Source organism: Eutrigla gurnardus (assembly GCF_963514095.1).
Source record: "Eutrigla gurnardus genome assembly, chromosome: 13".
NCBI classification, from domain to species: Eukaryota; Metazoa; Chordata; class Actinopteri; order Perciformes; family Triglidae; genus Eutrigla; species Eutrigla gurnardus.
In genome coordinates, this window is record NC_139936.1 from 17,281,941 (window position 1) to 17,309,722 (window position 27,782).

The window sequence follows — 27,782 nt, forward strand, 5'->3', positions numbered from 1 at the left end:
ATTGCCCGTATAGGTGTGAATGTGAGTGTGAATGGTTGTCTGTCTCTACATGTCAGCCCTGTGATAGACTGGCGACCTGACCAGGGTGTATCCTGCCTTCGCCCAATGACAGCTGGGATCGGCTCCAGCCCCCCCGCGACCCTGAATACAGGATAAGTGGTAGACAATGGATGGATGTAATCTCAGCAAGGATCCTCACAAATATATATACGCACACAAGTGTCCATACAGCCTTGTTCGTTTCTGTCCACATTTCCCATTGTGTATGTACTGAACACACATGTATGTGCATGCTTGTTCACATGTTTGTGTGTGTGTGTGTGTGTGTGTGAGAGAGAGCGAGAGCGAGAGAGAGAGGGAGAGAGAGAGAGAGAGAGAGAGAGAGAGACTGCAGATTCTTCTGACCTTGGACGCTGACCGTTAAGCTGCTGGAAACACGCAGCAGCTCATCAAATATTTACGGCTCCGTCTAATTCAGGACTTCTTGTGGTCTTTCTGCCTCTGGCCTCGGGCTTTTGGCCGCAGGCCGCCAGAGAAGAGAGGAAAAACACATCAGCAGCCAGACTCACCATAAACACACCGCATCCCATAATGAGTCCTTACACACATGCTGGGAAATGAAGGCCAACATCTGAACTGAAAATGGAAATAAAAATAAGGAATGATTATTATTCAAATAACTAATATTATAGTTGTTATTAATATTCAGGAATTAAACCTGCATGTGTACAGAGTCAGGAAGATTAGCCTAGCTTAGCAAAAAAACTGGAGGCATGGGAAAATGGCTTTCCCCCCCCATGTGTTCTACTTAGTCCCGCCCTATTGTGCTGTGATTGGTGGATTATCTGGATAGCATTGTACTTTCGCACAATGTCATAAGAGCGTAGACTTTATATAGAGATTGTTTGTGGAGGAAGTTGTTGAATTTAGCTCATTTAGCTACATTACTAATTCCACCATTATTTCATGCTTCAGTGGTTACAGAACACTCATCTGGGGATAGCAATGTGCTTTTCCACACTGTTACACAAGTGTGTGAGTGAAGTAATAAGCTGTTTAGACACTGCTAGTTTGCCTTAGAAATTCCACCATGCTTTCCTGCCACATTTGCTTGTATCTACTTTTGTCCCTTGTGTTCCTCAGTCCTTTGTTTTTGTTTGCCTTGTCTCCTATATTTCTGTGTATAACCTGTGTTAGTCTTATCAGCCTTGTTCTGTTCGCTTTGTTTCCACCAATTACTTTTCAGCCTGCCTTGATGTCTTATGAGCCACCTGGTGCTCATTTTGTTGCTGATGCTACGACTGTTTCAGTGCATGACACTTAAAATGTTGTCCAACTCCAGCAGAAGAATGTAAACTTCACGTAGCTGATGTGTTCATGTACTTTAATTTTACGAGTGTTGAAGCAAAAGCTGTATTTTAATTAATTATGTCACACACAGTTTGTATTTGTCAAGAACAGAGTTTGGGGCATAATTTAGTAGTTGTGGATATTTATCACCTTGTGACTTGGCAATACTGAATTCCTACTTTGCATTAAAATGATGTCTCAAATTCTTCCTCCATAGATTTATGAGGAAAATAAGCAAGAACCAAAGGAGGACAAATCAATCATGTAACTCTGACACACTGTAGAAAAAATGCATACTTGGTTGCTTTTTTTTAAAGTATTACTGGAATTATGAATGGGCTCTATGACATTTAAGGGGATTAAATATGATCGTCTGATGGCAGGTTGTTGAATAAGAAACGCTCTCCTTCCTACAATAATACTGAGAGCTGTGGTTATACTGGGAGTCTCCCAGTATACCTGTGTGTGTGAGCAGTGAGTTGCTGTACAGAAGTGGTCATCCTTCACCTTTACTCGATAATTAAAGTGTGAAAACATGTGGGAACACAAAGTGTGTTTTTCTTCAATAGGTACAACTTCCCACGCACCCGGTCTGCTCCGAGTCGGAGCGTAAATGTGTTCTGACACCGTTTCCATCCAAATATAAAGGTGTTATCGTCAGCTCTGGTTTTGGTAGATACACAGAGTCAACCTGAGTTTGGATGATAAAAGCTGCTTCGCATGTTGGGAGAACAGAAATACTGTGTTTACTGACTAAATTCAATCTATCGGTTCTCGTTCTTGTTTCATCGATATCAATGGAAAGTTAATTAGGATCCTTTTTCGTGGTGAACATACGTTTTTAGCTTTTGCAGCTTTATTAGAGAAAATATACATAGCCTACTTGCAAAATTGCACACACTGTTATGGCACCAACATGTATTTTACCATATATACAGTACATCCACGATGTCAGAGTTGCTTATAATCACAGACAACGAGTATTAGGAGAAGACTCAGTGGCATGAAGACCCGCATGTCTATCTTCTCTAAGACACCACACAGTCACAGACAAACTAAACAAGTCAGATATAACAACTTAATGCTTCATCTACACCTATGAAAAGAAAACTGATATTGTCAGTTGCGTGACAACTTTGTTTCGCTAATTTTCTGTCACATTAAAGCAGTGAAAATAGCTAACTAGCAGACAGCTGGCTTGCTAATTCTGTCATTCTTTAACGCTACTCTCTACCTCATTAGCTAATTAGCTAACCAACTATATAGCTACCTAGTTACTAGCTAACGAGCTACACAGCTAACTAGCTACCCAGCCATCTACTTGGTGAGCTGTGACATCATTTTCTGGCCCCACTGATATGTGTTGTCACCATAACGACTAACAACAATCTATTTTCTTTTGTAGTAGTGGGATAAAACAGCTCAGACTTGCTATGATTTCCCTGCTGCTGTTTGTTATCCTTCGTTTCTGCCCTGATCCGTTGATTATAATTCAGCGGTTGAAGGGCAGATGAAGGCGATGAACAGATCCGAGGACAAACAGAGGGAGCACCTCCCTCCAGTGAAAGGAGTGATGCACAGCCAGGGTGAAGGTGACTCTGACAACGAGAGAGTGTAAACATTTGAGCGGTGGAGGAGCGTGTGAAAGGGAAAAGGCAGAGTGGCGAGGTGGCCATAACACCGATGAGCATTTTTATACAAGAGGGAACAAAGATGCGAGTCGAAGTCACGGAGCAGTGCTGGAGTGATGGACAGGATTTTATTCTGTTCTGTGAGAAATTAAACAGATGAACCAATGATGGTGCTAAGTCCTGATAATAAACAATCATCTTTAGATTTATGTTTATGTGTTTATGGTGTCAAACAAGACACTTCAAAATAAACATAAAAACTTAACAATTATTTAGCAAATTGATTCACGCATGAGCACACCAATGTTCCTCATTTCAACGCTGACGTCTTTATACTTTGTATACTACTAACATTTTCTTCTTCAAGGCTTCTGTTCACATTGAAATCAACACAAAAATAGAAAGAAGTAAAGATACATATCTTTTTTTGCCATTGCAGTTTTTTTTTACAACAAAAACTAAATGTAATTACAGGACAGTAATGAATACAATATGTTACTGTGTGCACTGTGACTGAAACACAAATAATGACAGTGAGGTAACTTCAGTTGCAGCTCCACGTCCGCTGTGATCTCGTTTGTATCGCAGCACAAAGCTCTTTGGCTAATCTTTAATCTTGATCTCCCAGATTTGTGTATCAACAACCTCTTTCTCGTTATGGCTCCTCAAAGAACATAGCCGCAGATGTATCGTACAGTATGAGTTATCCGTCTATCCCGTGGATGGTAATAAAGGGCACATGCCCCTCGTCTACATGCAGCATTATCATGCATAAGGAATACATCAGGACAGGAATAATTTGCTGTGAATGAAAGACACTGTCAGCCCGTCGGCATGGATTATGAGGTGAGTCTGATTTACAACATGCACAAACAAGAATGAACGCACAGACTTGATTTAATTTTTTTATAATGTTATGGTTTGAGACTGACTGAGGTGTGTCTTATCCTGTCTACCTGGAGTCCTCCTCCAGCTGTCGATCTCTACAGGGTTATTATGCTGTGTCACCAAAGAGGGACAAAACAGCCAAGTGTGGCCGCGAGGTCGAAGTGTCGTATAAGTCAGGAGGTAAAGTGAAGTGCTGAAAAGTGAAGCCAAATCTGAGCTGCCTTAAACTTGCATTCTCTCTGCTAGCCACCAGGAGGCAACTCCTCCGGGTGCAAAAAGAAAAGTGATGAGAAAATGACCCTCATTTTCATTTGATTTATTCTCTCAGTAAACATTGGAATCATGAGTTTATGGTCTCAATATAGTTTGAAGTCTTCTTCAATCCAGCATGATGTTCATTTAGTAAATTATGGTCCATTTAAAGTCACAGACCAGAGAAGCAGGGGATGCTTTAGGGGGTGTGGCTAGGTCGCTACCACCCTACCAATGCAATAAGCTACTAAAATTACTTAAAGACTTAGCTGTAAAGTTGACCTTGAATTATGGAAGCTAACTTTGATCCAGTAAGATCAGATCCACCAGTCGCTCCTCCGCAGTCCAAATATGGTCACATCACCTACATAGGTTTTAAAAATTCCAAGAAGGCGACGGCCAAATTGCCAAACTCAAAGGTTCAAAACCGTAGTCCACAAACCAATGGGTTCTGAAATAAGGTCCCATGGGGGACACAGGTTAGCGGGGCGGCACTTAGCTTCTCTATGGCTTCCACAGTTTTGTCGTTAATGAGCTTCAAGATGTCCACAGGATGGTCACTAAGTATGAAACCAGACCAGACAAACCACTAAAGATGTGTAAGTGTGTTTGTATGAAAACCGGCTGTAGGGCTGCTGCAGAGAGGGAGGCTCTCTCAGTCTCCAGTCCACCTGCTGCTGAGTGACGCAGACAGAGCACACACACACACGCTAGCTCACCCCTGTAACCCAGCACTTTGCTGATGCAGCAGAACAACAGCCAGTGTGTCTCTGCATCTAAACCGGGTTACTTGAGCATGCAGAGCCAGAGTGGTGCAACATGACAGACAAGATAAGCGACGTCCTCCTCGGCAGCTCAAAGGGCTGAGACGTCTGGTGATGCTCGCTGCTACAGACAGACGTGGGGGACCTGACGTCTGTCGTGTTAAGCACACACCAGATGGAGAGAGTGTGTGTGTGTGTGTGTGTGTGTGTGTGTGTGTGTGTGTGTGTGTGTGTGTGTGTGTGTGTGTGTGGGTGTGTGTGTGAAAGTATGGGATTATTGAAGGAAATAATCTTGTGACAAACAAACGTTTAGTTCAGCAAGATAATCGTCACAAATTTTTTCATGGCGTGAGTGCATTCGTCAGTCGAGTCAAAAGCTAACGTTGAAGACGGCGCTGTCATACAAGCGTGAGTATAAACACAATGAAGCTGCGGAGGCAAGCTAGACGGCATGATGGCTTTCAGTTGTGATAGAGTGAATACTGACGTATTTTACGTCATAGGTCAAAACGTTAACATTTCTACAGACCTTATTTCAAACATCTAACCATTTGTCCCATTTCAAAGCCTCCTTCAAATGCAGCGTAGAAATGCGTCCTTCTTTTCGCAGATTTGGAGGATCCAACTGATGGATCCCTCACGGCCCAACCCATCCAAAGATTTATTGCGCACTCGCTGATGATTGGATTTGCATCAAAATGGCGTCTACGAGTGGATCAGCAGCGGGAGAATAAGCAGAATACATTGCATATATAAAATAAAAAGAAAGAAAATACTTTTCTCTCACCACTGACTGCGATGCATATTTTTCCCTAAATAAGGTCCCGACTCCAGAAGGGGAACCTGAACTCAACCTGTCTATAGCATCCTGGCTGAACATGTGTGTCCCAGTAAAGAGTGACATTGTGTTTGGTTCATAACGGTGATGATGAGGATGCAAAGTTATCGCATCAACTATCGGCATCAGACTTGAGTGCAACCTTCAGCTGGAACGTTGTGTGATTATTAATCAATTAACGAGGAACTCAGCGTGTAAATTGATCCAGTTGGTGTCATTTGTGACCCGAGCTGCTGCTCTGCTCATTGGGTTAATGGTGAACATGGTGCAGCCTGCAGTGACTCACCAGCAGGTTGACTTACCTGAATTAACTTGCTCTCTCTCTCTCTCTCTCTCTCTCTCTCTCTCTCTCTCTCTCTCTCTGTCTCTCTGTCTCTCTCTCTCTCTCTCTCTCTCTCTTCTCTGTTTTACCACCTGAGAGGAGTAAAAAACATCAAGAGGTGTCACTCTACTGCTGATTCGTGGCTCCAACAACACCATTGACATAAGCTCCTCTAGGAACTCTGGCAGCAACCAGTCCACCGTGGACAGACCCAGATCTGAATCCGATGCTGCCTTCGATCTGCCAACGTGTTCTCACTGCAATGTTAATTACAATGTCCTGTTATACCAAGTCGTCATACCAAACCACGGTCAAGTAGTTATGAAACCTAACTGTGTAGTTCCCTAGTGTTTTGTTGACCTCGTAACTGGGAGTACAGTTTAGTTGTATGGGAACATCATCTAGTACACGTTACACGAGCACACGTGGTTAATGCATCCTCAGTAACGGGACACAGCCACTCACAGCAAAAAGAAACGTAATGCAGCCTGGAATTTATAATATGGACAGTTATTCATACTGAACATGAAAACAATAATTGTATTTAACTTGTTTTCCTACAATATTTATAGTAACTAAAAGCATGATTTATAGCTCTCCTTAGGCCACTTAGAGCTCTCGGTTAACGTCAGAGAGAGATTTTTTTCTCTCTCTGACGAAGGAGAGACAGCTTAATCATTGTTTTTCATGCTCTACTCATTTTGTGTTATTTGATTTCCATTACGTGAATTATTTCAGACTGGTGGGAAGAAAACATTTATTTTGCTTGTCTACTTGCCTCTGCAGATTTTTTCTGAATTCACCTGAGTCAGAAATCTCCACTTCAGCAGCTCTTACATCCACCAAACTAAATAGTTTAATTTGTGTCTATATTCTCAAGGTATACAGAGGGGATTGTTCATATATCATTCACAGGCTCATTTATACAACATTTTAATACTAAAAACAGGATTTATGGAGTGATAGAAAAAGATATCCTTTAATCTGATGTGCAAATTAGATTTGTTTGTGTTGAAAACATTTTCGCCAAATGGGAAAATAATGCAGCGTTGCAAATGCAGTGTGGATGATGTGGCGTTTAAAGTTGACTCAGTTTATAGAGATAAAAGTAATCTTGTGAATAATGTTGCATATTGTAATTTGTAATTGGTGATTCACACTGCAATTGTTATGTGCTGCTAAACGGACCAGTATCGAGGAGCCACAGAGGTTTGGGCGGTGGTTTTGCAGCATGCTGGTTTTGGCTGCACAATAATTGAAAAGTAAAGTGTGCAGGCACATGGGGTAAAACGGTACAGCAATGTTCAAATTAGAGGCTACAGATGGAACGTGCATATTGGTTCGCCTCCAGTTGGCTGCAGGCATTTAATCAGCTGAAGGGGAAATGCTTGTAAACCGAATAAAAATAGTAATGGCTGACAATCCATTCATCTGGAGCTCAGCGGAGATGGCTTTACTGACATCCTGGCTATAGCTGCATTAATATTATAATTTGTGTCTATTTTCAGCACAGTGTCAGAGAATTCATCAATAGTACCTCGTGACATACAGCCACATCTGCAGGAAACTCTTGTCTTTATGTGTTTATCCATCAGCAGCTGTGTTATGTGTTGTGCATGACAATATCACAGGGGCCGAGAAGTCCTTGCACTGCTCAATACTTTGCTGTATGAAATGCCCTGCAGGCCCAATTAAGACTTCAATAAGTGATGACTACAATCATGTTAATGTTTGTTTACTGAAAAGCAGCAGAAGAACGAGGCCTGAGGGCTTCTACTTTTGCAATAAGTAAATTACTTGCAGAGCTCGTGTATTTAATCAATCAGTTAGTGGATCGATGGTGAACTAAATCTGCAACAATTTTAATAACTCATTGATCAATTGCCAGAAACATGAGAGGAGAAAAGGTACTATTGTGCATCTATCTATATCTATCTTTTAATCTCTGTGTGTGTGTGTGTGTGTGTGTGTGTGTGTGTGTGTGTGTGTGTGTGTGTGTGTGTGTGTGTGTGTGTGTGTGTGTGTGTGTGTGTGTGTGTGTGTGTAGGCCTACATATGTCGGTTTCAGCACGGTTCTATACTTGAGTCATCTTGACATTAGACGATCTTCGTTTCACAGTAGCAGATGGTGGGCGCATGCGCATCCGCAACCTCCCCTGCTGCTGCTGCTGCTGGTGAGCGCTGACAGCAGGCTGACCGGAGACCGTTTGCTGCTGCCGTTGTTGTTGTTGCCGCTTCCAGTCCACGTTGTGAGTCCGGATACAAACTGACATCAGAACTGGACTTAATTTCTGTCACAGGAAACAACAACAACACCGTTAAAGGACTTTCGGACACGCTGACAGCCGAGCCTTCTCCTCCTCAGCACGGCGGTGAACCGACTGCCGGGACCGCTGAAGGTAAGTGTCCGCTTTTTGTGGCAGTTTTCGGTGTGGAGGTAGGAGGGGAGGGGGGGGATGAGCGGGCGTGCTACTGCCGTGTGCCTGTCCCGCACGGCTCGGTTAACTTCATCCTTTCGTTCGGCTCTGCTTCGGGGTCTCTCTGTGTGTGTTTTAAATGTGTGAATTTACCGAAGTCTCGTCTCGAGAGTGAGTTCTCCAACGGCTGTTCGTTGACCGTCCTGCTACGCGTGAACCTCAACGACCGTCCGGCCCCGCGTGCACCTCAACGACCGGCCAAAACGTTCCTTTTTTTATGTTTAAAGGGGAAAATACTTTCTCTGTAAAATACCACGTATTAATTTTAATTGATACAAAATCTGCTGTTGCAGGGGTAGTTCAGGTGTCACTTAAAATGGAAGTTTCTATTGTCTTGATGTCACGTGCACCTGTTGTAGTCATCGATAAGAAGCCAACAGGTAGACCGTCACAGATTAGCATAATCAATGCTTTTACAGACTTAACCCCCGAGAGCTTGTCAGGGGTGAGGGTCATTTTGGTCAGCTAGGGGTGGAACAAAAAAAAAATATATATATATATATATATATTAATATTGATAAACAGCAATCGTTTCCGTCTTGTACATGTGTTGTGGATATCAGTTACTTTTGTTTAAAGTAGTCTAAACTTCAGGGCGATTTTAAAGGGAATCTCAGCAGATAAAATTGTCTTTAATTCAACAGAAAACACTGTAAAAGGCTCACCTCAAAGCTAATATGAGACTGGGTTGGTCAAATTTAAATGGGGGCCTATCAAAATTGGTTGTTTTCTGAATGGATCTTGATGCAGAAGGGACACATTCACACTAAGAAGGGATCTATTCACAGCTAGTGTAACCAGAAGTAATCACAACAGCGATCAATACTATATCAATGCACATATTAACATGTGAGTAGCTTTAAAAACAGGAGTATTCATGCTGTTCTTTTACACAAATTAAATGGTTCCTATTTTGATATCAAAGTACTTGAATGTCCCTCGGTTGAGGATCACACAAAAGCATCACTTTAAATCATAGGATCATTTTTTGACATATTTGTAAAACGGGGAGGCAGAATGATACATGTGTAGCTCATCCGCTGGTTGTTAAAATCCTGTATTTAATTTTTTTTCATATTTGCACTAGAATGAATGTAACAGTAACTACGAAAGCAATTATCTATGCAGAAAATGTGGCCGACGACATAACATTAAACATTCAACATGAGGGAACTATTGTCCATCAACTCTGACCATGTTTGAGCACCAAGTATAATGGATGTAAACACAGTGGAGTTTTCTGTTTATCAGTGGTATGCTCTTGAGTTTCTTGGAAATAAGACATTCAGCATGAAAAAGGACGACAAAAAAAATCACAGTCAAAACAAAATTTTTTTCTTTGTCCCCTCTTACCATATCAGACTAAGATAGTGGATATGGTATGTTAGCGTGCTGATTGTGACCACGTTAGCATGCTGATTGTGATCACATTAGTATGCGATCATGTTAGCATGCTGATTGTGATCATTTATCTCTAAGCCTTGCTGTGTCTGAGACCCACAGAACGACCAGCATGGCGGTCGACTCAAAACAAAATCTTGTCCTAGATAATTGCTGGCATTTCTCTGTTAGAGACTCTGATGAATCAGTGGTGGTCATCCAACCGTCAACTTGTTTTTGTGGTTCTGCTTCACCTGTAGCCCATCTTTGTGGTGCCGTTCATGGTTCTCCAATATGTCATCAGGTAATAATTTTTCTTTGGCTGCTGTGGTTCATTTCTGGTTCTGCAGGCTGTGCAGCGGCAGCTGTGGCGTCGTCCTTTTGATTCGCCCTCTCAGCAGTCTCCACTCACTGAATATCTCGGGGTGTTTGATATTCCCCGTCGCTACACAATGAAAACGTGCGTTCTGAGTTTCTCCATATATTTTGGGTCTCTTCAGCATAGAGAGCCTCTGAACACACATTTAAAGGATTACGAGAGAGTAGAAAATCTCACGACAGTCAGTGAGCTCCAACTCAGGTTGACAGTGAGTCGATTAGTTGAATGACAGAAAGTGAACATGCAACAGCCATTTAATTAAACACCAGACACATTCTAATTCTAACTTCTCAACTCTGATTTACTTTCAATTAGAATATATTTTTGTTTTAGACTGTTGGTCTTTTATAGAGGCTCAAAATGTCCAAACTGTTGGACATCCACCAACGCCATGTCATGACAGTTTGTGAAATAGTCACAAAATTTAAATCTCCCAATTTGTGTACATGGACATGAATTTTTCCCACAACTTTCAAACTGATGTATTTCAATTGTTGGTGCGCTGGTGGCGGAGTGGTTAGAGCGCATGCCATGTACGAACGTACATACATAGCCGAATCCCGGTCCTTTACTGCATGTCACACCCCCTCTCTCTCCTATGTTTCCGGTCTATCCACTGCTAATAAAGGTGTCTATGCCTCAAAAAAATCTTAAAAAAATAAAAATAAAATACGTACAGTTGTAAACAAGTGGATGTGTTTAATTAATGTGTCCACTGTGAAAAAAGATTAACCTTCCAATAACATTGTTTTAGTGCTGAAAGACAACAAAAATGGACAATTCATGTCCCTGTACAGCAAACCAAGAGCTTTAATTTCATGACTATTCAGCGACCTGCCATGACACCTGGCTGGTATATCCACACAGTGGCATGTGTTACTATCTTTAAAGTGAGACGTTACAGCAAAACAAATTAATAAAACATGCAAAGAAAATAGATTTCCACGTATTTTCTGTTTCTGTAGTCAACATCATTAGCAGTTGACCACACACCTGAGCAATATCGACCCCATATAACGTTGCACCTGCATTACTTATGAATTTATATTAATATTTAGTGATTGTGTTTACTCATCCTGCTGCAAAGACTGAGCATCAAACTCTGGTTCCCTCTCATGCGTTTTTGCACCACTGCATCTCTTCAGTGTAACTGAGCGGGTCTGATGAGGTGAAACACTGAAACCTGAGCAGAGGTTCCTGCTGCCGTCAGCCCCATCTTCTCTTATTTCAGCTCCACCTGCCCCCCCACGAGTCTACAGAACTCACGCACTTATAAACCTCAGAAAGTGACAGAAGATAAGGAATCAGACCTGAACTAGCCATCTCACTGACTCTTTGCCCGGTTTAAATAAATACCTCATCATCCGGGACACTGTGTTTTACTGAGAGCCCCCCCCCCCCCCCCCCCCCCGAGGACGTCTTGTCTCCTGAGCTGTTTGATGTGTTCTGAAAACAGAAACCATGCAGTTCTCTCAATGTTTGAATTGTGGAAGCTGCCAGTTGGCTGCTTGAGCCAGCACTGGGACTCTTCCACCAAACCCCTCACGGACTTCCACCATGGGGCCGTCCGCTCACATGCCACGTTTTACCTTTAAAGACATTATGCTCTCTCTTGTACTACTCGAAACACAAACTTCACAAATCAGTGGAGTTAGTTTGAAGGATGTTTCCTGAATTAATTAGCAGGCAGCATCTGGACAGAAAGTGGTAACGAGTTGTTTCAAACGCTGCTGGTGCCCGAGGAAAAACATTTGTGTTAATGTTGACAGTTTTGCTGACGGATGCATCCATCCAACCTTCTTCTGCCACTACCAAGTTCCAATGTGATAGTGGTGCTCTTCCCCCCTAAATGTATAGGCTGTAAGCCCTCACACTGTGACACTCTTTGAAACCTTCTTATTGACATAAACATACCTGCAAACTAGTCACCGTTTGAACCAAAAACATGTAATTTATGTGAATAAATTGTGCAAACACTGCCGAAATTCAAAACGGAAAAGAATCTGCCAGAAAGGCCGAGAACAGAGAAATGGTCTGTGGTCACCACCTGCAGAACCATTCCTTTATAGGGATCTTCACTACGTCACGTCTTTTCCTCCTCGGCGGCTCACTCTGTTGACAAAGAACGCCGTGTCGACTCGTCTTGCTTCTAATGCAGCTCTGTGACTACCTCCAGCGGAGGTAACTTTCAACCTTTTGGCTTGTCCAGGTCAAAAGGCTGAAAAAATGCCCCCAGACCCCCCTACAACGATTAAGTTTGTCACCTTTTTTAAACCTCATGAGTTTGAAGGTATAGAGGTTACATGCTGATAGCAAAACGCTGTCATTGACGAGGAAACTTTATTTAAGGTGGTAAAACGTGATTTATATAGATTTAATATGAAAAATAGGATTTTACTCTTCTGGTATGTTATCACAACAACAGTTGTTTCATCCTGGCGTTGCATTGGATTTTTGCATTTACATTTGTGTAGTTTTCTCTGAAAGATGTTTTCTCATTCATTTTTTAATTTGCATTTAGTGTTTTTTTTAGCCACTTGGTGGCAGCACAAGAAGCTCTCACCACAAAACTAATACGTTATCTTCTTATAAAGTTGATATGGTGTTACATCCTGTACGTATACGTAGCACTCTCTATATTTGGCTTATCTAAAACATTAAAGCTACAAATAAAGTAAAAACCAAAACGTCTAGCTGAAAGATGCTGAGCTGCTCATTGAGCTGAGAGGGACTGCAGAGACCTTTTTCACAATCACATTTAACATTGATTGGTTTGTAATATAAAAATATGGATTAGTGGAGAGTCTAATCTTTAAGATATTTTAAGAGTCAGCAGTAGCAACAGATGAACCAGTCACAGGGGAAGTTTGTACACTCCTAATGCTCTGTTTTAATAATAAATGAACACGTATTAGTCCATTCAGCAGCTCATTTCATCTCCTCTTTACTCACTGTGCTGACTGTGCACTCGCACTACAGTCTTATTTAAGTTGTGTGTGCTGCTTCCTGATCAGTAAGTCGAGGAAGTCAGTCGAGTTGAGGCCAGATGAAGTCCAGTTGTGATGTGTTCAAAGTCGGGCTGCGCAGAAAGGGGAACTAACTGACATTGCAACGATGTGTTTTGGGGGGAGATTTGAAGAAATGGGAGTTTTTCCTTTTGTATCAAGGAGCACAGAAGTTTTAGCATGACGTGTTTGAGTTAATTCGCCGACAAATACAAATATGAATCTATTTATATCACAATAAAAATGCATTCATATTTTTATTATGTAACCTCATTGTGATTTTGAATTTGATTTTGGAGACTCGCCCAGAGTCAATACATTTCATGCTAAAGCTGTTCAGTTCCAGTTGGTGTTTTTCTGCAGGCTGAGCTTCACTCTGGCTGTATCGTCGCTCTCCTTAAGATCTCCCTGGCATATCTTTAAGTGCTGCTCGGCTTGTGGAGGATGAGTGCTGCTGGTTTGAGGCTCGCAGAGAAAGAGCCACAGAAAAGCAGAGCACTTTGCCAACAAATTCACAGGGATTGAAATATTCACACAGGTGTGTCTGCTCTGGCAGCATTGAGCCAGTTCCCAAGGTGAAGGCCGCTTTTTATTATTATAACACATTTATTTTCATATTGAGTCAATTTGGGCCTTTAATACAGGATCATGTCTGCTGCCAATGGTACGTTAATACAGAAAAATCTTCTTTTCACAATTTGTTTTGATAATTTCACGAATTACGAGAGCAGGGACGTTTCTGAATTTCCATTCGTGTTGAGTAGACTCCGAGTTTAAAAGCAACACTTTTTCCCACTCTATTGTACATATTGAATATGACCAATCTGCACAACATGATTGGTTCATGCCTTTATTTGTGGTGGAAATATATCCACATATTATTAACGTTCTGTGTGAAAGTGCTTATGACAAAAACAACAACTTAAAAGAAATGTATCGCCCTGGTGTGTCAAGGCCTTCAGCCAGCACTAATCATTGGAAACCATTAGTCCACCCCTGCTGCCTCAAAGAGTTCCTGCTGCTTCACCTGAGCTCGGTGCAGTCCAGGAACTGCATCATGACCAGCAAAAGCTTGTAGGGTTCGAGCTTTTATCTCCCCAGCTGAGGACATCAAAGTTCAACTTTCGTTGGTTCTGACACTGTAGGGGGGATTTCTCAGCGCTCACACTGTTAAGGCTGTTAATCACTGTTAAGGCAAAATCCTCATCATGTGGAGGTCTCGATTCAGAATCATACCGAAAATCAAAGTGGAAAATCAGATCGAAAGCTGATCCAACTTTTGTGGAGATTTTTCAAGACATGTCAAAATGGTCCTCAGTAGTGCATGTGGCCTCCACGTGCCTGTATGCACTCCCTACAACGCCTGGGCGTGCTCCTGATGAGACGACGGATGGTCTCCTGAGGGATCTCCTCCCAGACCTGGACCAGAGCAGCAGTTAACTCTGGACAGTCTGTGGTGTGACATGGCGTTGGTGGATGGAATGAGACATGATGTCCTAGATGTGCTCAATCGGATTCAGGTCTGGGGAATGGGCAGGCCAGTCCATAACATCAATGCCTTCATCATGCAGGAACTGCTGACCCACTCCAGCCACATGATGTCATGCTAGGCCTTCCAAAGAAATACCTCCCCAGACCATCACTGACCCACCGCCAAACCGGTCATGCTGCAGGATGTTGCAGCAGCAGAACGTTCTCCGCGGCGTCGCCAGACCCTGTCATGTCGGTCACATGTGCTCAGGGTGAACCTGCTCTCATCCGTGAAGAGCACAGGGTGCCAATGGCCAATCTGCCAATCTCTGTGATCTCTAGCAAATGCCTATCGCATTGCACGGTGTTGGGTTGTAAGGACAGGCCCTATTTGTTGACGTCGGGCCCTCAAACCACCCTCATGGAGTCGATTTCGGACCGTTTGTGTTGAAACATCAGTGGCCTGCTGGAGGTCATTTTGTAGGGCTCTGGCAGTGCTCCTTCTGTTTCTCCGTGCACAAATGAGCAGATATCAATCCTGCTGTTGGGTTGTTGTCCTTCTTCCCCTCCACGTCTCCTGGTGTACTGGCCTGTCTCCTGGAATCTCCTCCATGCTCTTGACACTGTGCTGGGGTACACAGCAAACCTTCTTGCCACAGTGTGCATTGATGTGCCATCCTGGATGAGTTGCACTAACTGGGCAACTTCTGTGGGTTGGAGAAACCCACCTCTAGTGGTGCAAACACTGCCAAAATTCAAAACAGAAAATAATCTGCCAGAAAGGCCGAGAACAGAGAAATGGTCTGTGGTCACCACCTGCAGAACCATTCCTTTATAGCAGGTGTGTCAAACTGATCCAGTAAAGGGCCGCTGTGGCTGCAGGTTTTCATTCCAACCAAGCAAGAACACACCTGATCCAACCAATCAAGGTGTGAAGGCAAATCAGGTAGGTGAATAAGTCGAGTCAGGTGTGTTCTTGCTTGGTTGGATTGAAAACCTGCAGCCACAGCGGCCCTTTACTGGATCAGTTTGACACACCTGCTTTATAGGGATGTCTTGCTAATTGCCACTCGTTTCCACCTGTGGTCTGTTCCATTTGCATAACAGCAGGTGAAATTGATTCCCAATCAGTGCTGCTTCCTAATTGGATAGACTGATATCTCAGAAATATGATTGACTTGCAGTTACATTATGTTGTTTTAGTGTTCCCTTTATTTTTTTGAGCAGTGTGTGTGTGTGTGTGTGTGTGTGTGTGTATATATATATATATATATATACTGTTAGCAAACAGCTAACATGAAAAATGCCAGCTGAGTGCCGACAGAAGGCCAAACGGGATGCAAAAGATGCTTCTTTTGGTGGCTGTGGCCTTGAACAGTCGCTCTTTAAAGACACAATAAAATGGCAACTTCCTTAATGTGATATTGATTCATGCTGAAACGGGCTGTTTGACAGTGGGAGAAGATCCTTAAATCTAAACGGCCTGCTGCCAATTTGTCAAGATGTTGACAAGCTGCATGGAAATGCACTGGTAAAGGTTCAATACACAATCCTGTTGGTCCTCCTGTGGAATATCAGTTAAAATATAACGCTCTTTGATTTATTATTAGGGACTGAAGGCAGTGTTTCCTCCAGGATTTTGTGAGACTGTAGTGGGTGGACCTCAGACCCCCCTCAGACCTAGACTCGGTTCATGTCGTCCTCTGCTCAGTTTTCTCTCTGTCGAAGGTTGAGTAAAGTCTGAAGCAATAATAGTTTTAATGCGTAGTGGAGTTGAAATGGAGCGAGGGAGTGTCAACTGAGAGGATTTGGGAAACAACCTCTATGCCCTAGAACTGCTGAGGTTGTTGCTCTGTAGCTTTTCTGGCAAGGTAAAAAAAAATCCATCATTCTCAGGGCTCCAGACTAAGTTTTTGTATTGGTTGCACTGGTTGCACTGGTGCGCCTAACTTTTTTTTTTAGGTGCACCAGCACAAAATTTAAGGGCACCCACCTTTTTCATCGCCTCGCCTTTAACGCCAAAAAGTCACCTTTTTATCGCTCTCCTTTTACGTAATGACGCCCCCCCCTTATGACATAGGTTAACTGTAGCACCATCAGCACCCAGAGCACCCGTTTTCTCCAGCCAATCTGCACACTGATGCCCAAGCGCAGCAAATGCTTACTTTGTCGCAGCATTAATTCCTAAAGAATAAAAAGATCATACAGGGTCAATAGCCGCAAATGGAAAACTGTTTATGTGATCTTAGCCTAGCCTACTATACCTCCTTTTTAATAATATTGGGAATAGGCTATTATACAATTTCCTATACATTATCTCTCATGCTGTAATGTGGGCTTTCAAACACTGTGCGTGTCCATGCTCCACCTCGACATGTCCAATTAACATGTTGACCAGCCTCCCTTTCCGCAAAATGCGGCAGTAGACAATAACGCACTCCTTCGTAGAGTGTGTCGTCGTCAATCGTGAATGGCATGTAGGCTACGTGGCGTTTCCAACCTCTGCAGCTGTCTTGTTCTTCAGTGTATAACCTCCAAAAATGCCCAAAAATGAAATGTGAAATTCCAATGTATCAAAAAGGGGTGTGGCACTTGAAATTCAAATGGACCTTTTGAGAAATTGACCTGAAACTTCAGATTCCTATGTTTGGTGATATAAGGCATATTTTCACCGCTTTTCAGCGAAATCTGAGAGGTGTCATGTACATGGGTGGCTGAGTTGGCATGGAATGACCCACCAGCAAATAATTATATTATCTGCATTGAGACCCATACATTTTTTTTACGATCTCAGAGGTCCCATGGGAGTCTAGCGAAAGGGGCAGGACATCGCCACTCTATTTACTCGGCAGGTAAGGCGTTTCCCCACCACAGCAAGTGAACACATGCTGCGTTCAGTGCTCCTCTAAAGCTCCGACATAGCCAATTCAGAGAGAAATACAAGGATGGAAACATAAAATTACGCAAAATTGTATTGCAAACCTGAAAATACCTCAATTCACAAGTGTTTATTGAACCTACATGGCGTACCGTATAATTCAATATTAAATTGAGAACCGTTGCATCCCTATTCTTTATACATTGCTGCATTTGTCATCTTTCACCAAATTTCCTCTTATAATAGGGAACAGTGGTGTTGGTGCTTTTTGCCTCCAAAATTTCAGTGATTCAGTTTTTAGCTCAACAAGCGTGAATTTTGTGTTGATCCAGACAGGGTTTTGTAAAGGTTACATAAGCACAGCATGTATTTACAACCCAAAAGGGAGTGTGAAAAACCTTCCCCATAACACTCCTTTTAAAAAAGAAAAACAAAACTGGAAGTTTAAAGGTTGTTTTTTTTTCACAACACTAACAACACAAAAAGCACAGGGAAGCTGCTTAGTTCTGTATTTTGATGCCAAACCCTCGCAAGAAGTGTCATGAAAACTCTTGTTGCATAAAGAAAAGCACCTTATGTTTAGAGGACTTATATTTCAAAAGGAGTCTGTTTGTTACATGTTCGGCTGTCAGATTTGATATTTCAACAGACTCAAGTTTTACAGAATAGCCCCCAGATAGTCGATTTAGCCCCTCATATTCTGGCCTCTGTCTCAGTTAGTCTTGCCTAAGTCCCAGTATAGTCTGGATTTAGCCATCAGATAGTCTGGACTTTGGCCCCTGATAGTCTGGACTGAGCCTGAAGTAGAAGAAGGCATCACATTAAGTGCTCTGTTGGTATCTGTATCTGTTGGGATACTAGTATTGTCATGTGACTGAAAGTCCAGTCATCCAGACATTGGAATGTAAAGACAGAAGCCTTTACAACCTCAGTGCTGGTTCACCTTTCTGCCTGCTCTGTGAACTACAGAGAAAATGGATTTAAAAGTGCAGTTCAGCTTTATTTACCTGAAGTGCTGTGGCAGCAGGTCTGCTATGTGACAGTGAAGTGAAAGTGTGTGAGGACTCTATGGAGTATGGAGGGGATGAGGTGAATGGATGTAGTGAGTTGGCCTCAGCCCATGAAGCTTGCCTGGACTGATGCCCAATACTACGCTGCTGGATATTCTAATTAGCTTCTGACAGCAGGACTTCATTCAGAGTTCACACAGGGCTCCCAGGCAAGTCTGGGAAAGGAATTCTGTCCACGTATAACTGCACTAAAAAAAGATGGCTCTACTCCTGTCCGTCTCTCAGTTTCCCTTCTGAGCAATACATGATGGTATAGTGCTTGGTTAGTGACCATCCGTTGTACACTCTTGCTCCTCACTGCTGAGCTCTGAGCAGCCAGTTGTACACGGTCACATGATGTCTCCATTACCTGGCTGACACACACACACACACACACACACACACACACACACACACACACACACACACACACACACACACACACACACACACACACACACACACACACACCACCTGCTGCTTGTACCCACTGCAGGCGACTCGCTCCATGTGTCACTCAGTTCTGATTGGTTGTGGGCAGTGCAAAGAGTGAAAATAGCATGTAGGTTGTGATGAAGTCTCCTCACTGTCTCATTTGTTGTCGTTGACTGACTGGACACTGGGGATATCCTGACTGCTGCTGTTGAAAGCCCATTGAATTAATATTACGTTACATATGTCATATGCCAGTTGAGATTTTACCCTTTATTGTAGTTGCTGATTCTTAACACATTAAAACCTAATGACATGTTGAACATGCAGATGTACTACTCTTTTTCTACACTTTTAGTTGCTAGTTTATTTGCCTGGTAAAACCAGACACTGTATTTTGATGTGCTTTTAACTGTGCTGCAAGGTACCCGTAACAAAACAGGTGAAGAAGTACTGATTTCACATGATTTCTTCACTGATATGATAAAACGGTTTCCATATTAGGTTTTGTGAGAAGCACAATGTCTTTCTGCTTAAATGCTTGTAAAACCATGTGAGGTCGGAAGTAGTTTCACTCCATATTACTGAACAGGAAAAGTCACCTAATGATATTCCAACACATAGAACGTGCCCTTATTTTTACTTTTTGAAATGTTCAATGTAATCCTGTTTGGGACAACACTGATTTATTGCACTGTTTTTGAAAAAATGTCCAGTAAAGTCGGCTCAAATTACACATTGTTGACTCAATATCCTCATATTCAAACTGTCATAAAAAAGGAAAATGGTGCAGCAGTCAATGTCTTTTAAATGTTGTTTGATCTGATCTAAAAACATTTCTCTGTGCAGGTAAAAATCTTTTAACTGATTGTCAGTGATTCATACTGACACACACTCGTAAACAGAAAGACACACCCACATGTTCGAAATGTAAACTTAATCTGCTGTATATAAACTTTCCAAGGCCAAGCCCAAAGTGCTTTACAAACAGTATCAGGATAATAAAGAAGATAGTATGGCAAGCAATAAAAATGCAAGGCAAGCTCCTCTCTGTGGACTAGAATAATAAAGCAGGTCTAAAGGAGGCAGCAGCTCGCTCAGCTCCCTGTTCTTTCTCATAATTTCCTGGCAGAAATCCTTCTGAGTCTTCATCAATACAAAGGATTTTTTATCCAGGAGATGCAGCGACCGGCGGTTCCATTTATGACAATATCCTGACAATCGCAGTTTGACTCAATTCTCATCTGTTACTTCGCAGGAAAACTTTTCAGATTGTTGGAAAAAGTTTTTGTCATTTGTTTTTCATTCACTGGCTGATTGGCTACTTTAACCATTGAAGGACTGGTTCAAATCCCCTCACCAGCTTAGAGGAGGGTTGGACATTTGAGTCACCGATCCACTTTAAAAGATTATTCAAGGAGGAATGGTTAAAATAACTGGAGGAAATGTTATCAGTAACCTTAAAGCTGGAAGAAAAATAAAGGGCGGTGAGGAAGAAATCCTGCACCAACTTGTATTGACATTAATGGAAGAGATCGAGAGCTTGGTACGCAGCATTAATTTGGGGTTCTTTTTTTCACCTGATTAACGTAAGTTTAATATTCTCCCTCTTTTAGCTCTGCGTTTGGTCTCCACCTACTCCTGAGATGAATATCTGTCTCCTTAGCTGCTAAATGTCCCCTATTGAGTCTGTCTGCTGTTTCCTGCTAATCAGGTAGATGGAAAGAGAGTGGAAAGGACTGGGGGAGTATCTGAGCCAAAACCACGACACAGACATCCACATTCTCTTGTTGCAGTTCCAGCTTCCGTCTCCCTGCTGCCTGTTCAGCTCTAGCTTTAGTCTGTGGAGGCGGCGCTTTCCTGCTTTGTAGAGGGAAACTGCAGAGATGATGATAATTAGGATGGAACAGTACAGAGAATCACTGTTTGGAAAACAGCAAGTTAGTTTTGAGCACATTTAGCACTTCAAAAAGGCTATTTATTTACATAAATAGTAATAATTCCCACTAGACTTCAGTTGAACAATGTCAGTATATAGTTTGACACAAATCATTGTACAGTGAACTTGACTAACCAGGCTAAGCTGACCAGCATGCTGCAGTGTTGCACTGCCAAAACCTTATGGGTTACTCGGCTCTAGAATTTTATTCTAGCCTGTAGTAGACATTAATGGTTTGGAACGGATTCACGTACCAATCCGCCCCTAGTGATAATTGGGGTGTCAGTGGGTTCTTCACTCCAAGCGACACCTTTGAAATTACATCCATGGAAAGTCATTGCTCCATTGTTGATCTACAAACTTTGATTGGTAATATCCGAAGTCCAAAATTTCAGTGATTCAGTAGGAAAAAAAACAATTTGAGCACTTTTGGAGCAACCACTGACACACTAAAGATGCTGAAGTTGTTGGAATGTTCCTTTACTGGCACCTTCAAAAACACATCATTGTTCATATGTTTTTTGGAGGCTGCATTTGGCATCTTACATGGAATTTCCTCTTTTTTTATAGAGAATAGCTCTGTTCGTGAATAAAGGAACTTTTTTCCTCCAACATAACAATAACAAAAAAAACACTTTGATAATAGCTCGACAAACGTGGATCTATCCAGACAGGGTTTTTGTAAGGTTTACATAAACACAGTGAGGGGTACAACCCAAAGGGAAGTGTGTAAAACATTCCCCACAACACTTTTCTTTTTAAAGGAAAAACTGAACTGGGAGTTTAAAGGTTTTTTCACAACACAAAACAGACAGGGAAGCTGCTGTATTAGTTCTGTTTTGATGCCAAAGCCTTGCTAATGTCAAAAAGCATGTTGCGTATCGAAACTGTTGTTGCATACAGGACAGCACCATGTGTTTGTATTTAACAATCCTCCCATAACAAATTTCAAAGGCAGATAACTCACCCAGTCCTGGATCGAACAGGGCTTATATTGCAATGTCCATGGAAAGAATACGTTGATTTAAAAAAAAAAATTTAAAAAATGAACGTCCTGTACAGCTGGGTCAATCTAATCCATGCTTGCTGCCATTTTTGTCTCTGGCACATGACGATGACGTCCTCAATCCACCGTATCAAACTCTGATTGGCTTTTTTGATTGTTATTCTGGGAAACATCTGTCATTTAGCACAATGGCAAACCTACTGATTCTAGATTCTGAGCTGAAGCCACCAGGTTACAGTTTTTACTCCCCAACTGAGGGTCTATTTTAGGATCAACAACAAACTATGTGACACAAAAATAACTACAAAACAAAATGGTAGTCGTCAATATGAGGATCAAACGCTGCTGCTGCCTCCAGTAGCAGACAGGGATGATGTTTACACGGATGTTTTCAGGCCCACATTAATGCATTAACGAAGGGCCTAATCCTCTGCTGAAAAATAAAACCACCCAAGCTGCTGTTTCATAACAAAGCAGCTGTGTTTCCTGAGCCCTCAGTGTGGGTGTCGCCCAGCTGGGCTTTATGAACTGGCTTCAGGGCCGGCCCAACCTTTACCTTTTGCTGCAGCTTCCTCCAGACACCACTGACTGCATCTAAGCATGCACATATCTGCCGTTAGAAGCTAGCCGGTCGGTGGAGAGGCGCCAGCCAAAAGCTCTAAGCTCATAACGGTGTTTGTCTGTTTCTCTTATTGTACAGAGGTTTTTGTACACTTTAATACAGGTACACTTGAAATCATGTTATTGTCCTCACAAATATGGTGCACCAGAGCAGAACTTGCGTTAACCGAATATTTTTCATTGACTGAATGTTTTTTTACTTTGAACATTTCATTAATGACGTGAAAATCTGAAGGCCATCTGCCATTTTGATGGACTGGAGGCCTTGGAGGTCGTCTAAGACCACTAAGGGTCACAGAGAGGCAGCCATCTGTACCCTTACCCCTACTGGGAACTGTCTTACCACCACTCAAAACTAGTCCGACCACCTGGACATGACTGGCCATTTTGCGCATTTTACACCTTCTAATAAAGCAAAATGTTACGACGGCTGAACATGGTAAATGGTAAATGGTCCTCATTTATATAGCACTTTTATCCAAAGCGCTTTACAGTGTTGACTGACATTCACCCACGAGTCAACTACGCAGGGCGACAGCCAGCTCGTCAGGAGCAATTAGGGTGAGGCGTCTTGCTCAGGGACACCAGACACTCAGCTAGGAGGAGCCAGGGATTGAACCAGCAATCTTGCGGTTACCAGCCAACCTGCTCTACCTCCTGAGCTAATGCCCATCACGTCCACATGCTTTTTAAAACCCCTGGAAAACTGATGCTCTACTTTACTTTTATCAACACAGGAAATATCCAATTGCATTGTGTAATTGCAGAATATATATATATATATATATATATATATATATATATATATATATATATATATATATATATTATAGACATGTAGAGACGATATCATCGATTGTTAATCAAGGAAGTGTAAGCTGAGAGGAAAAAATTGCTTGTTTTTTAAAGGGTTAATAGTTGATATGCTCTATTTCCATTCAGTTTGTTAGCTTGTTAAAGCAGGTGTCAGGCTCTGCTTCGCCTGCTTCAACCTCGTTGGTGCCCGATGATTGGAGTTGCCGGTCTCCAATTATCACTTTTGATCTGATCTTGCCTGTCGTTGTAAAACGAGAAAGATCAGAGCCTGAGATGCAGGATAACGGAGACCGTTAGGTCGCTCTGTCAGAGATCTAAGAAACTACAGAGATGAGCGGGTGTTGATTAACTTTTCACACATTATTTTCACTCGCCTCGTTTTTTTTCCTCCGCTAAATCACATCTTCCTGCCATACACTCAGAGTTCTAACATGCTAATAATGTAAGAATTCAAGCTAGTGCAGTTGTCAAAAGTGGCTGAATACAGAATATCGAGCATATATGATCTGAGGAAGGTAAATTGAGGCTTAGATTTTAGTCTCCTCAGCTGCTGTTAGGATCAGGCTGTAAAATCGGACCATGCTTGTTAATTTCTTGGGTATTTTTTAAGGTAAACATAACAAGCAGCCTTCCTGTGTGTACCCGAGCTGCTGAGTGTTGTTTCCTCTGCAGCCCACCCCTTGCCAGATGTGGCTCACTTATATAACGTTTGTAGTCAGTTTTATTGGCTCTGCAGCAGAGTCCGACATCACAGAGAATTTGTGCAGTTGATGAAATATGTTTTCTGCCACGAGGAGTCATAATGGTCGGTGTTACAGTGCCTGCACTGAAATGCATTATGATCTACTGGCTGCAGTGCTGCTGAGAGCACCCGCTCCAATGTGTGTTAGCAGAAAGCTGGAGAGAAGAGGTTAGCAGGTCAGGACTCGCACTGTTCTGGAAATTACGGGCACAAGATGTACTTCTTATGGTTCTAACCTCCTTCACATCCTCCATCTCAACTCAACCGTGCATAGACCCTCAGATTTCTCAAAAAAAGAAATAAAAAGTCGCGTGAGCTCTTGTCTGGTTTGTGGTTTTAAACCAAAAGGCGGCGGCTACGTGTGAACACAAGAAGCATAGTCCCAGTCTGTTCATAGTCCAGCAGAGCCTCATGTACATCCAGTTTACAGCTTCTGCAAGCAATCAGCAGTAATATATTGAAGGCACGTAATTAGAGTTTCCTGTCACAAAGACATACAAGATGTTCTGTATTTTTTCTAAGCATAGAAGTCGTAAAATCCTCTGGGACAAACTTGTAATTTGGGGCTTCATAAGTAGACATAATTAGTCTTGAAATACTGAGTTTCCTGTACAGTAGCTATGATACCAAAACGACTATGAGTCATGAGAGTGACAAAACTCATAGAAATGTATCATGATTACTAAAAAGAATCTCTGTTCTGGCTTCTTAATGTTCTGCTTATCTTGGCTTTTTCATTTTTCATGTTAAGCAAATTGAATTACCTTTTTATTATCGTTGGTCATTTTCACGAGATTTGGGGGTTTTGGTTAATATATATTGTAATATTTGTAATACAAGCAGATGTTACAGAGAGCCTTGACATTATATCTGTGGGATATTGTCCATAAATCTGAGTAGAATTCACTAATTTAACTTATTTTCTAAATGTGAATGTATAGTCATAGTGTCATGTATTTGGGTAGCGTGAACATAGTCAGAGGATTGCAGAAATGTTTTTAATGATAGTTCAGATCAATAGTGATCACCCTCTCAAATAATAGCACCAAACCCCATTCCTGATATTCTGGCTCTGCAGAAATGTGACACACATCCTCGATCTTACTGAGATCTGCACTCAAAACGAAATGTGTTTTCTGCTGCTAACATTCATAAAGGCCACCGTTCATATTTCCACACATAATCACGCAGTGCTTTCACGTGTCCAGCATCGTAACTGCAAATAAATTGGGTGATTTACAAGAATGTGTGTCCATTTTAGTGACGGAAGATCCCAGGTCATCCTGCATTATCTGTCGGAGAGTATCTCCACTTACTTGCCGTCCTATTTATACGTTTTCATTTTTTTAGAATCCAACCAATTTATTGTGGTTCCCTTAATTTGGGGGTTTTGAGCAGTACTACTTTGGATTAATTATTTGGGACCAAATCTCCCAAAGTGTAGGAAAATATGAGATCCCCATTATTTCGATTATTATGAGAGTGTCTGCAGCACCTTTTGTTGTCAGATCAAATGTTAGTCACGAAAGCTTTGTAAGCGAGAACAAGGCTTTTTTTTCCCACTTCTCACCCCGCCTGGTGCAAGCTCACAGGATTGCACAGGGGCATTATTTGAAGTGTTGTGTGAGCATGAAAGCCTGCTCATAAAAGCTCCCCGCAGTGAAAACGACCTAAATAAACACAGCGCCAGAATAATAGTTCATCTAGCCTTCCTCTAAATGGGGGCCGGGGACAGGAGAGGCTGGTGGAGGCATTAAAGGGACCGAATACCTGAGGATGTGATGGAGAGGCAGAGCGCAGCCATTTGGTGGGTGTTTTGTCCGTTACAGCAGCATAAACAGATTCCACTCTGGTGTGTTACAGCTTTCAACACACTGGGAATGGAACTAGTAACCCCAGTTCTCTGCTCATCATCAAGGTTGTCAGATGTTGATCTCTTTGTTTTTGTTACGTGAGTCTAAAACTGTGTTTTCTTTTTTGTTGATCTGAAAGCATCATTCATACTTTAGTAGACTCTGTTGCTCTTGCAATCCTGGCAATCTCTTGCATTGTCTGTTAGCTTGCGAGTTGTGATTTCAACCTCCAGCCTTCAGCTTTACTGCTCCTCATGCAGTAAGAACTAGAAAATTGAAAAGACCGTACAGAATCCGCCTGTCGTTTGACTCATTTCATTCACCTTGTTATTTGGCTCATGGATTGCTCACTCTTCCTCTCTGCAGTACTAGTAGACTTGGTTAATTGAAAAAATATCTGTTAACAAATCAAATAACTCAGTGTTGACACATTAAAATTTCTTCAATGTTATGTCCTGCCTGCTTCCAGTTTCACTGGAAAGTACATCACCTCTGGGAATTATGTTTCAGTTACATTTTTAAAGATTAGTATTCAGATATCATTGTCTACTGGCAACAATGTCAAAACATTTCAAACCACAATTGTCGCTTCCGCCAACCAGTCAGTTTGTATCCATGTGCTGAATGTCTTCACTTCATCATTTTATCCCGTCAGACATTTCTGTGGATTTGTCATAATTAGTCGTTCTCAGTGCCTTGCTTCAGTGGGAAGTGAACCTTTATCTAACCAAGGGAGGCTATTAGTATTATACTATTAGTTCTCTGTGCACAACAAAGAACTACATTTGTAACACGTCCTTAAGCGTAATTTTGTTCTTGCGGCTTAATTGTTGAAAACATTTGTCTTCGACTGGAGTTTAAGGATGTTAATTAGTGACATAAAATGAGAAGCTCTGACAGGTTATTTGTTCTCACTGAAGATCTGAGGTTGGAATGTGTCTATTTCATTTATTGTTTCACAATGTGGGTGTTGTGAAGCCCTTTGTGACTATGATAAAGGCTATACAAATAAACTTGACTTAGAGCGATTGGATGTAGCGTTTTTACCATTCACTCTATTGGCTTTTATCTGTGTAAAGCATGTCGACACGACTCTTTAGAGTTGTGTAATTTCAGGAGAAAAACATCCTTGCTTGCTTGCTCTCACCCTTTCTTTTTTCTTTTTTTAGATCACAATGTCTTTTTGTCACATGCTGAGCTCACCATCTGCTGCTCCTGCAGCAACGTCAACGTCCTTAAAAAGTCATTGCTGTATTCTTAATTATCTTCGTTTAATCACTTCCCCTCTTCGGGGAGATGAAAGGTTATTAGAAAATGAGTCCACATGGGGGATTTATTAAAGTGCAGCAGAATACTGTATGCTGGTATAGACAGCCAAGGATGCTGCTGTTGTTACAGACTTGACAGAAGGAATAAAACTGGGATAAAAGTTTTCATATTGGTGTAAAGTGGACAACATATAGACCAATGTATCTGTGACAGGCTGGTATATTGGCCGTTTAAAATCAGCTGACCAGGACATCAGATGGGTTCCAGAAAGGACTATCTAAGGCCCTGTCCACATGGAAACGTTTTTTGTGGGTAAACGCACAAGTCTTGTGCGTTTCGGCCGGCCGTCCGCATGGATCCGGCGTTTTCGCTGCCTGAAAACGCACTTTTTTGAAACCAGCTCTCAGGGTGAAAAAGAAAA

The 27,782-nt window shown here is 42.0% G+C and overlaps 2 protein-coding genes across 4 annotated transcripts in view; one reads left to right on the top strand and one right to left on the bottom strand.

The window, feature by feature from the left end:
- The first annotated feature begins 8,239 nt into the window (after positions 1-8,239).
- LOC311023451 (spermatid perinuclear RNA-binding protein-like) overlaps positions 8,240-27,782 on the top strand; it is a 53,531-nt gene continuing 33,988 nt past the window's right edge. For 2 of the 3 annotated variants that reach the window (XM_084025288.1, XM_084025290.1), the window contains exon 1: positions 8,240-8,444. The gene's annotated coding sequence lies outside the window, so the exon portion shown is untranslated. Of the gene's footprint in view, positions 8,462-27,782 lie in introns of all 3 variants that reach the window. The other variant, XM_084025289.1, reaches the window with a different exon arrangement.
- The window catches only part of LOC311023453 (putative G-protein coupled receptor 21), a 77,376-nt gene continuing 60,150 nt past the window's right edge, over positions 10,557-27,782 (bottom strand). The window contains exon 2 of the mRNA XM_084025292.1: positions 10,557-10,567. The gene's annotated coding sequence lies outside the window, so the exon portion shown is untranslated. The remainder of the gene's footprint in view (positions 10,568-27,782) is intronic.